A 12,866-nucleotide genomic window follows, 5' to 3' on the forward strand; every position below is an offset into this window, starting at 1 on the left:
AATATTTTTGATATTTGGCTAGATGTAATGTCACTGAATCACATGGTATTTGTAGTCAGATTTTTATTTTGGGAACAGTAAGATATTTTAATAAAAGCACATCTTATTCAATGTCTACCCATTATACTTAGAATCATATGTACTTTTAGATAAACTCATTTTGTTTTGTTTTTTTGGGTTTTGGCTTTTTTGTTTTGTTTTAACAAAAATCCAGACGTTCTTCAACAGAGTACTGGATACAGAAAATGTGGTACATTTATACTACGGAGTAGTACTTAGCTATTAAAGACAATGATTTCATGAAATTCACAGGCAAATGGATGGAAGTTAGATATTCTTTTACAAATGAAAGACTGTTTTCAAAACTGGCTACACTTTTGTAGTCCATCAATAGTACTTAACAGTTCTGATTCTCATAAATCTAATATTTATGATAGCATTTTATGTCACTTGCTTTACCGATGATAATAATTTTAGCTAAAGTAAAATGAAATACTTTTTACAGTTTTTGTTTCTGAAATTATATAAACTCATAAAACGGTTTTTCTTAAATACACTGAACTCCATTCTCCCTATTCCAATTATTATCCTATTCCCTCATCTTCCCTCACCCCCAAATCTATGTCCTTACAATCTTTCTTTTTAAAGCTGGAGGATCAGCTTTAGTGCCAACTGTATGTGCTTGGGCATAGGACTATCTATTATAAAATAGAAAGACCTTCTTAGAATTTTTTAACACTGAGAAAATTTATTTCCAAGGAACTATTACTGGACTACAAATCTCAACTAGCCATGACATTTTAGGATCAATTTTACTGCTCATTTTGTGATTTTTCCCTAACTTAATTTTGCTCAGGGATTTTTTCTGATAGGTTAAAATGATGAGTACTTTTTAAGACATATTCTAGTTACTTGTGTTTCTTCTTTGTAGACCTTTCTGTTTCATAAGTTGCTTTTTACTTGGGCTATTTATTTCTTGATGTTAGAATTTTAAGTTCTTTTTATATGTTAGACACCGAACCCCTATAAGAAAAAAATATTTACAAAATAGATTGTTCTTATTCTATGGACTAACCCTTCTCTTGATTGAGAGTCCATTTCACTGTAGAGGAGGTTTTAATTTTCATGGCAACCATATGTCCATTTTTGGTCTCCTTCCAAAAAGTTATAATTTTGTCTATTAATTTAAGGGAATACTTTCATAATCTTTTCTAGTAATTTAAGGGTATAACACTCCTGTTAAAGTCTTTGATATGTTAATGGCAGAGTTTTCTGCTAAGTGAATTACAAACATCTAGTTTTATTTTTCTATAGTTGAATTTTATTTGGCCTAGTTCCATTTGTTGAAAATTTTGTCTTTTCTTCAATGAAAAGTTTTGGGATTTTTGTAAAATGTTCTATAACTGTAGGCCTTTGGACTTACATTCTGATTCTCAATTTTATGCTATTGATATATGAAACTAGTTATAGCGGAATTATGCTATGGTTCTGTAGTCAACCTTGATATATGTTATATTAATATTTCCGGTAGTGTTGATATTGTACATGGTTCTAATTTTGGCTTTATATAATAGCATGTAAATTTTGGAACTACTTTTGTTAAATATGTGAATATTTGCTATAGTCTTTTGATCTGTTTGTATTGATTCCATATATTGATTTTGATAGAATATCAATCTGCATAAATATAATTTTCTTCCTATGAGCACAAGAAGTATTTCTGTCTTCTAGTATTTTCTTCTAAATCTGTTTTCTATGTCTGCAAGTTCTTTTTATACAAGTATTTCATTTACTTGTTTATATTTATTCTGAGGTATTTTTTGTGGACAGTGTGAATGGTATTTATGTTATGATTATCTGCCCATAGTATACAGGATAATTCTGATATGACGGTGTTAGTTTTAGTTTTCTGTTCTGCCAATTTTATAAAACTAGTTATCTGCTTTATGAATATGTGGACGAATCCCAATAGTTTCCTTCCCTGAGAATCATATCTAATAATAAAGAGTATCTGAATTTTTGTCTTCCTATTCATATGTCTTTTACTTTTTGCTTTCTTCTTAATGTTCTAAGCTTCAATTCCTACAAAGAACATTAGTGAAAAGAACAAACACCATGCATGGCCTTGTTTCTAACTTCTTGAAAATGTTTTAATACATCCTGAGTGTAAATGAAAAGGAAAGATAATAACAATTTTGTTATGTACATAAATACCACAGATGGCATTTGGGAATTTACCTTAATGGTAGAGCATTTGAGTAGCAAGCCCAAGGGCCTGGGTTTGGTCCTCAGCTCAAAAAAAAAAAAAAAGTCAGAATAACATAAATACCACAGATGAATAAAAAACTTTTTGCAAGTTTAAAAGTAGCATGAAATACACATACCAAGTTGATCAGATTTATATAATTATCGGATTGCATTTAAAAATCCAGTACTGAGAACTTAGTAACACAAGAGACCACCTAGACCAAGTAATTGTTTAATACCTTCCATATAGCTATTAAAACTTTGGTTCTCAACCATCAAGTTATAACTGCTTTTGTGGTTGCATATCAGATATCGTGTATAGCACAATATAGTTCATAACAATAGTAAAACTACAGTTATATAGTAGCAGCAGAACAATTTTATGTTTGGTGTTCCTCACTGAATGAGAAACTTCATTAAAAGGTCACATCACTTGAAAGGCTGAGCATCACTCACTCCCTTAAAAAGAAAAAATATTTTATACTATAAAGTCCTTTGCCCCACCAATATATCATCTAAGTAGTTAGGGAGTTCATTAGCAGTCCAACAGAAGAAGAATTCCAACTATCCCAGAGTTTCCATTCAGTTTGTTAACATCCACTGGTATTAATGCTTGATTGTATTGATAACAATTTTCCCAAGAACTTGTCAGTATGCCTAAATCCTATACCTCTGTACTATGGTTTCAAGGTGTTGTGCTTGCAGCATGAAGTTGGTACAATCCTGAGACCAGATTCACACTTTGTAACTTGGCATTTGATTGAAGCATCTGAATCAAATATTGCCTAATGTAAATATCACCATGTCATGTTTTGACATGTATATCAAATGTCAGTTCGAATGCAAGAACTTCTTTGAGATTCTCACCACTTTAATATTCTTGTAGCTTTTATGTATACTATGTATATTTTATACATATATGTATATATACACACACATATTTGTAGATATAGACAGATATAATTAGATGTGTATATACATACATAGATATTTAAAATGGCTGGGTAGTATGTAATGTTATAGTCTGGATTTTAGGTTTGGAATTTAAGTTGGAATAAAAAAAGACTGTTTGCCAGTGGCCGCTTGTCCTACATAGACCTATGTCATGAAAAGCACAAATGGAGTCATCTGAAAAGAGAAAATCTCAAATGAGAAAAAATAAACCTTTAAATAATCCACCAGTAAATTGTTTTCTTAATTAGTAATGAATAGAAGGTCCATACCACTGGGGGTGTTTCTATCTGTGGTCTGGTGGTCTTGGGTTGTACATAGAAGTAGGCTACAAAAACCAGAGGAAGAAAACCAGGAGTAAGCATCCCTGCATGGCTTCAGCTTCAACCCCTGACCTAAAGTCTGCCTTCATTGAAATTATGTCCTTACTTTTTTGATGATAAAGAGTAATATGGAAGTATGAAGCAAATATCCTCTTTCTCCCAAATTTGCTTCTTCGGTTATGGTATTTCATAGCAGCAAAAGAATGGATGTTCTGTGGGAGCTTGGAAGATAATAACTATGAGACAATACACATGATGGAAGTCTGGTTCTGCAGACTTAGAGAGAATTTTAAAATTTGTATCAATTCCATTTGATTAATTGATTTATTGATTTAGGAATTGGCCATTCTAGTTCACTGTGGCTGAAAAATTAGCTGGATTTACTAAATATTAGAACTACTATAGTGAAACTTTATCTCTGCTCAGATACCCAATGTTGATCACCTGAAGCCCACTAACTAGCTATGATTAAGAAAAGACCAGTATTGTCATTCCTTCAGTCTCTGCTCCACAGAGGAGGGAATACCAGGAAAGAGAAAAACATTTGAATTGTAAATAAGGAAAATATCTAATTAAAAAATAAAGAAAAAACAAGTATTACTGAGTTCAAGTCTTCTGGGAAGTGTTCCTTGGGAGTTACCACACAGAAGCTGTGTTTCATAGACAACCAAGTATTGTACTTGCACTGGCAGCTGAACTGTTAACCTTGCCATTGATAATAATGTACCATGAACTCTGACATATTCATAATCTCTTTCTAAATACACACCAGAACTAAGGTGCTGAGTAAATCTGTATGAACTAGAAAAAAGTAAACCCTTTGGAATATTAGGACAAATATAAAATTAATAAAAAGTCATGAAAGCCAAAAAGCCCCACATACTTTGCCAAAATATTATAAGAATTAACTATAGGCCACCTATTTTCATTTTACTCATCTGAAATCTATTTAGCTTGGTCATCAAAATTTACATTGCAGAAAGTAACACTGTCTTTTATACTTCTACTTATATCACCCATTAATACCCTCTTTAATCATTCAATAACTTTTGTATTCCAAAGTCCCAAGTTCACATTCTGAACAACAAGGTCACAAAGAATCAACAAGGTCAGTCTAGTCACAGCAATATGCCACTTGTTAGTTTATCCCACTTGTGTCTTAAGCAGTGTCATGGCTGCCATTTTGTGTCATTTGCAGACAAGCTATCGACATAAGAGAGGAAGGAGCCTAAGTTGAGGCTCCATAAGAACCAGCTGCAAAGTATTTTCTCAATTAGTGATCAATGTAAGAGTGCTCAGCCCATGATGTGTGGTGCCATTCCTGGGATGGTAGTGTTGATTCTATAAGACAACTGCCTCAGAAAACCATGTGAAAAAAGCCAGTATACTGCAATGCTCCATGGCCTCAGTACAAACTCCTGATCCAAATGTCTGCCATGTGTTGATTCCTGTCCTGACTTCCTTGGTGGTGAACAGTAATATGGAATTTTAAAGAAGATACACACTTCCCTCTTCAGTTTGCTTTTCTTGCTTTTCTTTTTCATTTTTTTTGTCATAGGCTTTCATCAGAGTAAGCTAAAATATCATTTTGGACAAAGAAATACACACACACAAATCACCACAAATTTGGTAGGTATTGCTTATATGATGATGATAGATATTAAATCTTCAATACTATACACTCTCTATGACCAAAGTGGAAAGTTAAAGAGTAAGACAATACAATGAAGGAAGAATCTGACTTAGAAGAGGAAATAGATAATTATGGATGGACAAGGTTGTGTTTGTGCAGTAGAGATGAAAGGATCAGGTATATCTAAGAGGAAAAAGAAAAATTAGAGTGGTAAAGGAGAAAATACAAGGAAAATTTGCTAATTATAAGGGATATTTTAAGGGACACATAGAGATGGACTATGGTACACCCTAGGGGAGTAGATGGCAGGAAATAATCAAACTCAGGGCTGAAATCAATCAAGTAGAACCAAAAAGAACTATACATATAGTTCAATTTCTTGAAGTTCTTGTCATACAGATCTTTTACTTGCTTAATTAGAGTCACACCAAGATGTCTCATATTATTTGTGACTTTTGTGAAGGGTGTTGTTTCCCTAATTTCTTTCTCTGCCTGTTTATCTTTTGAGTAGAGGAAGGCCACTGATTTGTTTGAGTTAATTTATATCCATCCACTTTGTTGAAGTTGTTTATCAGGGTTAGGAGTTCTCTGGTGGAAATTTTAAGGTCACTTAATAATTGTATCATGTCACCTGCAAATAGTGATAATTTGACTTCTTCCTTTCCAATTTGTATCCCTTTACCTCCTTTTGTTGTCTAATTGCTCTGGCTAAGACTTCAAGTACAATATTGAATAAGTAGGGAGAGAGTGGGCAGCCTTGTCTAGTCCCTGATTTTAGTGGGATTGCTTCAATTTTCTCTCCATTTAGTTTGATGATGGCTACTCGTTTGCTGTATATTGTTTTTACTATGTTTAGGTATGGGCCTTGAAATCCTGATCTCTTCAAGACTTTTATCATGAAGGGGTGTTGGACTTTGTCAAATGCTTTCTCAGCATCTAATGGAATGACCATTTTTTTTCCCCAACAAAAATCAGCAGGAGCTTCCCCAGTATCCTAAATACCGTTCCCCCTAAGATATTCTTCTTTATGTTATATATACTACTTAATCACATGAACTCAAGATCAATGGAGAGTATAAATTCAATAAATTAAGAAAATTATTCCCTTTACCTTCAGGCAGAAAAAGTGTTCTGAATAAGCAGTCGATTGTGTAGGTAACAATGACATTGGATCAATTCAAAATTTATACCCTAACCATTTTTTCCCTTAAATTAGGGAATCTCAACCTTCCTACTTCTGAGGTGTTGTAGTGGTCCCCCAAAAGTAAAGTTATTTTTATTGCTACTTCACAAGTGTAATTCTCCTACTGTTATGAATTTCAATGTAATTATCTGAGGTGTAACTCCTGTTAAATGATCACTTGATTCCCAAAATGGATGAAGACAACCAATAGTGTAAGAAGCTCCTCTTTAAATTCACATGTAATTTAATGGCAGGATTCACAGTCAAAACATTATGTACCACTCAGTCTTCCTTTCTGAAGTCTGGTCAGATTGAATCAAAACATACTAGGATTCAGACTATAAACCTTTGTGGTTTTCTATAGTAATCATGTAGGTTTCTTTTTTTTTTCTCTTTTTATGATTTTTGTCGATGATTTCATACAAATATCTTAAATATTTGATCAAAGTTCAGACATTATTTCCCTCCATCTGTCATGAAATGTAAGGTTTTTTCCCAACAAATACTCTCCTGATTCTTGTTTTTGTAATTGCTGTTATTTGTGACACACTAGGCTTAACCAAGGCTACATAAATGGTCATGTATTTGAAGTTATCCCTGGAACAAAGGCACATCACCAGCACCTACACTACTGAAGATAATGAGTCCTCTTGCTTCAAAGATGCCTACTACAACTACCTTCCTAGAGAGCAACCTGTTTCTATGGGACCCTTTACCATCTATAATTGAATGTTGACAAGCCAAGTCGTATCCAGGTCCTGTCCTAGCAAACAATTTTCCATTTGTCTATGCTGAAAAGAAGAGTAAGTCTGAGCCCAATGTTCATATTCATTCAAGTCAGTTAAGATCTTTTAAGAACGTCAATAAAGAGCTGGTAAAGCATTTTTTTTCTTACTGTGTGCATTTGTTTTTGTTTTTGTTCATTTTTATTGTTTTTGTTATTATTTTTAAATCTTGTTTTATAGTCCAATTATTATCTTCTTCCTAGTCTGCCCTCTACTGTTCCTCTTCCCATACCTCCTCCTCTGTTTCCAAGAGAATGTCTCTATACACAAAAACTCACTATGCCTCCCCACTCCCTGGGGCTTCACATGTCTCAAGGACAAGGTGTGTCTTCTCTCACTGAGGCCAGACCAGGTAGTCCTCTGATGTATATGTGTTGGGGTCTAATATCATCTTGGGTAGGCTGCCCAGTATGTAACTCAGTGTCTGAGGGATCTCAGAGTTCCAGGTTAGTGTTACTATGTGGTGGACCTTCTCCTTATCTACTTCCAGCTTTTCATTAATACAAGCCCAGCTTCTGTCCACTGGTTGGGTTTAAGTATCTGCATTGGACTCTGACAGCTGTTTGTTGGGCCTCTCAGAGGGCTGCCTTGCTAGGCTCCCGTATGTAAGCACACCATAACATTGGTAATAGTGTCAGGCATTGGAGCCTTCCCTTGAGCTGAATCCCAATTTGGGCCTATCAGTGTACATCCTTTCCCTCAGTCTTTGTTCCTCTTATTTGTTCTTACAGTTCTTTTAGACAGGAACCACTCTGGGTCATACTATTTTATAGTGTGATGGCAATCCCATCCCTCTACTTGATTCCTTGTCTTTCTACTGGAGGTGGACTCTACAAGTTCCCTCTAACTGATGTAAGATATTTTATCTAAGGTCCCTTCCTTTGAGTCCTGAGAGCCTCTCATTTCCCAGGTCTCAGTACATTCCACAGTTTCCCCTTTCCTCCACTCCTACCTCCTGAGGTTGCCTGACTCCATTCTTTTTGAAGGCCCTCAGGGCTTCAGTCCTGCTGACTCCTTCTATGCCTGATAATGTACTCTTTTCCCCTCCCTGTCAACTCTCCCACCCAGGTCCCTCCCCCCCCACCCCGATTGCTTTCTTCTCCCTCCCAAGTGGGATTGAGGCATCCTCACTTGGGCCCTTCAGTTTGTTAATCTTGAGTTCTGTGGATTGTATCCTGGGTGTTCTGTAATTTTTAGACCATTACTCACTTATTATAGAGTACATACCATGCATGTCCTTTTGTGTCTGGATTACCTGCCCCCCTCAGGATGATATTTTCTAGTTCCATCCATTTGCCTATGAAACTCATGATATCCTCATTCTTAATATCTGAATAGTATAGAACATCATTCACTGTTACATTTCAAAATGGCTTTCTCACAACACCATTAAAAAATGCTTCTATGAGACGACTGCTATGGTTATTTCATCTAACATTTATTGTGCATATATCATAGAATGCTTGAATGAAAGCTTTGAAAATACCAAGGTCTTTCAAGGTAATGGATGTATTTGATACACTTAAAACAGAAAGTCCTCAAATCAGATGTGTGATTAGTAGTCGGTTATTGATTTCCATAAAGCTTTTGAGTGTAGACATTTGCTGTTCGAATTTGTAATTGTCTGAATCATGTGCCCAATTTGATTTACCATGATTAGTCTTTTCAATTTGGCAGGATAGAGTATTATCTACTAAGCCTTATGGTACAATAGAAAACACCAAAATCTGCTTTTGAGTTTCTATTATTTTTTTTTTAAATCATTAGGAATCATTTTTTTCTGATACTTTGTTTTTGGACCAGTAGTGTTTAGTTTTACAATAGGTCTCTGGGCTGTCTGGTCTCTGCTTCTTGGTTATGCTAGCAGTGTCACATATGGGTCCATTCTTGTGAGGTAGACCTTAGGTCAAAGCAGACATTCATTGGCTACTCCCATACCCCATCATCACCCTAGTTAGCATATTTTGTAGGCAGAACAGACTATAGGTCAAAGGTTTCATGGCTGGATTGGTGGATTGGTATTCTCTCTCTCTCTCTTTCTCTCTTTCTCTCTCTCTCTTTCTCTCTCTCTTTCTCTCTCTCTCTCTCTTTCTCTCTCTCTTTCTCCTCTCTTGCAATTACCTTCCTGCATCAAAGAGACTAGAATGTACACACCAGCTCGACTTCTCTATGTTCAATGAGTTGAGTGGTGTTGTCCTCAGTAATGAAGACCAGCTGAGCACAGGTTCCTCGATGAAGGAGCTAGAGAAAGGTCCCAAGGAGCTGAAGGGTATGAAGCCCCTTAGGACGAACAACAATATGAACTAACTAGTACCCTCAGAGCTCCCAGGGACTAAACCACCAACCAAAGAATACACATGGTGGGACTCATGGCTCCAGCAGCATTCGTATAGCAGAGGATGGCCTAGTTGGTCACCAAGGACAGGAGAGGCCCTTGGCCCTGGGAAGGTTCTATGCCCCAGTGTTAGAGAATGCCAGGGCTAGTAAGCAGGAGAGGATGGGGTGGTGAGCAAGGGGAGGGAGGAGGGAACAGGGTTGTCTTTGTTTTCTTGTTTTTGTTTTTATTTTATTTTATTTTATTTTATTTTATTTTATTTTTATTTTTTGGAGGGGAAACTGGGAAAGGAGTTATCATATGACATGTAAATAAAGAAAATATCTAGTTAAAAAAGGGAAAAAAGAAAAAAAAAGAAAAAAATTGTTGAAGAAGCTACAATCCATAGATCAGGAGATAGATATAATGCATGTATCTCCCTAGGAAGTAGAAATAAAATGGATTTTATCCCCTCTGACTGAGATTGGATGGGAGTAGGGTAATCAGCTGAGGGAGGGAGATGGGGTAGAGGGTGAAAATACAGTTGGCTAGAATTGGAGGGGGTTGATGTGGAAACCTAGTACAGAGGAAACTGCCTAGAATCTCTGAAGATGATGGAATGGGGGACACCTAGTCTCAACTGACCATCTCTTTTTGCCAGGTAAGGTTTCCAGTGTGTTCAATTGAGTTGTGGGCAAAGGAAATCATTATATAACCCAGACTCTTGCTAAGACAAAGGGTTGCTCTCTAAAAACAGCTGGTCTTCATTACCGATTTTGTAATTTAAATTGCAGATAAACACAACTTCAAATTCCTAAGACAGACATTCAAATATTATTTTATGACAAGGAAGAAAATGGAAAACTAAAATCAAATACTGTAAATCTGATAAGAGTGGCTTTTTGAAAATTAAATATGGAGCAGAACAAATTTTATCAGTAGGACTAAATTACACAGATACTTCCCATTCTATAGTGCACTTCACATTATCTAGATTGCATAAGCAATTCTTCTTTTACCTAAACAATTGTGGCTGACAATGATCTCTTCAAAAAGAGCAGGGTAATCTTTCAGAACTATTTTTGCTGTAAAATTGTAGTGTTCTTGAGTTCTATAGGGGCATGGGCTACTTTCCATCTTGCTTGTTTAGATTGGTTTCTCATTAAAAGTAGACCTTACTCATCATTATAGCCAAACTGAATGGCAAACAAGTTATTGGTTTGTCCTTTCTCATCCCTCCAATGCTAATATTAAAGTGATGTCTGCAAGCCTTACTTTTTACATGATTTCTTGTTCTCTACACTCAGATACATGTTTACATGACACTCACTTTACCAATGAGCCATCTTTGAAAAAAATCAATGATTTTATTGTTTTATTAATTTATTTATTCACTTTATATTCTCATATAAACTGCTCTCTCCACTTCTCCAACTCCAGCACTCACAACACCATCTCTACACATCCCAGCTTCCCTTTTTTCTTAGAGTACAGAAGGCCCCAAATGGGTAACAGCATGCTCTGACACATCAAATCCTACAGGTCTAGGAGAATTCTCACCAACTGTGGCCAGAAAAGGCAGACCAAGTTGAGAAAGTATTCCAAAGGCAGGGAGCAGTGTCAGAGATATCCCATGCTCTAATTGTTAGGTGACCCATTTGAAGACAAATGCATACATCTCCTCTATATTTGTAGAGGGCCTATGTTCATCCCATGCATAGGCCGAGATAATTTAAGTCTTCTTTTGGTGTTATTGACACCTTTAGCTCCTGTAATTTTTCTTCTAAGTCTACCAAAAGACTCCCAGAGCTCCACATAATATTTGACTGTGAGTCTCTGCATCTATTTCTATTAGTTGCTGAGTGAAGCTCCTCAGAAGATAGTTGTGCTAGTATCCTGATTGCAAGCATAGCAGAGTATGATTAATAGTGTAAGGGATTGGATCTCTCCCATGGGATGGGTCTCAAGTTGGGCCAGTCATTGGTTAGCTGTTCCCTACTCTCTGCTATATTTTACCCTGTAAACAGGACTAATTTTGGGTCAAGGGCTTTTTGGTTGGGTTGGTGTTCCCTTCCTACTTCTGGATGTCCTACCTGGCTACTGGACATGAACACTTCAGGATCCATGTCCCTTTCTACTAGGAGTCTCAGTTAGGGTCACCCTCCTACATTACTAGGATCCTCAGCAAACCAAGGTCTTCAGATCTTTTAAAAGATGCCCCCTTACCAATCTGCGTTCTCTCTTTCAGTCCTCCCGTATTTGTGGTCTCCTCATACCTGATATCCACCTGTGCTTCCCTCATCACACCCTCCCCTATTCATTTATTTTCCACCACTCACCATATGTATGTGTTATTTCCACTTCCCAGTGAAATTCAAGTATTCTTGTTTAGATCCTATTTAAAACTTAGTTACTTTGTGTCTGTAGATTGTAATATGATTATACTGTACTTTATGGAAAATATCTCCTTATATGAGATCACATATGATGCAGGTCTTTCAGGCTTTGGGTTATCTCACTCAGGATAATATTTTTTATTATAACTCATTTGCCTGGAAATTTCAAAATGTCCTTGGTTTTGATAGGAGAGTAGTTGTGTAAATGGACATGTTTTTATCCATTCTACCATTAAGAGATATCTATGTTATTTCCAATTTATAATTATTACAAATAAAATCACTATGAACATAGTCAAGGAAGTACAATTTTGGTATGGTGGAGTATGTTTTGAGCCTTTGCTCAGAAGTGGTATAGCTGGGTCTTAAGGTGGAACTATTTCCAACTTTATGAGAAAAAATGAAATTGATTTTCAAAGTGGTTGTAAAGGTATGAAGTCACATCAGCAATTGTGGGTGTTCCCTTCTTCCACATTACCACTAGAATATGCTGTCACTTAATTTTTTGTTCTTAGCTATGCTGATGAGTGTACGATGAAATCTCAGAGTTATTTTTATTTGTCTTTCCCCGATGACTGAGGACTTTGAACATTTCTTTAAGTGCTTCCTGACCATTTGATATTCCTTTTTTGAGAATTCAATATTTAGCTCTATAACTCATGTTTCAATTGAGTTGATCCAGGTTACTTGATTCTTTGATCTTCATGTGGAGTTTTTATCCCCCTAGAGGCTTAAATGTTTCTTCCTATTCTTCCACAAGGGTCTCCAATCTCCACCCACTGTTAGACTATATGATTCTACATCTGTTTGAGTTGGCTGCTACGTGCAGCTTCTCAGAAGAAAACATGCTCCTGCCTGGAATCATAAGAGTGTCACTAACATTGTCAGTGATTGGTGCTGGTTTCAAGTTGGGCAGGTTTTTGGTTGGCCACTACCTAAGTCTGCCTCATTCTCAATCCCTGCATGCATGATAGACATTCTAAATTTGGGTCAAAGTTTTGTGTACAGGTTGATGTTCCTGTGTCTCAGCTGGG

This window comes from Mastomys coucha, unplaced genomic scaffold (genome assembly GCF_008632895.1).
Source record: "Mastomys coucha isolate ucsf_1 unplaced genomic scaffold, UCSF_Mcou_1 pScaffold14, whole genome shotgun sequence".
NCBI classification, from domain to species: Eukaryota; Metazoa; Chordata; class Mammalia; order Rodentia; family Muridae; genus Mastomys; species Mastomys coucha.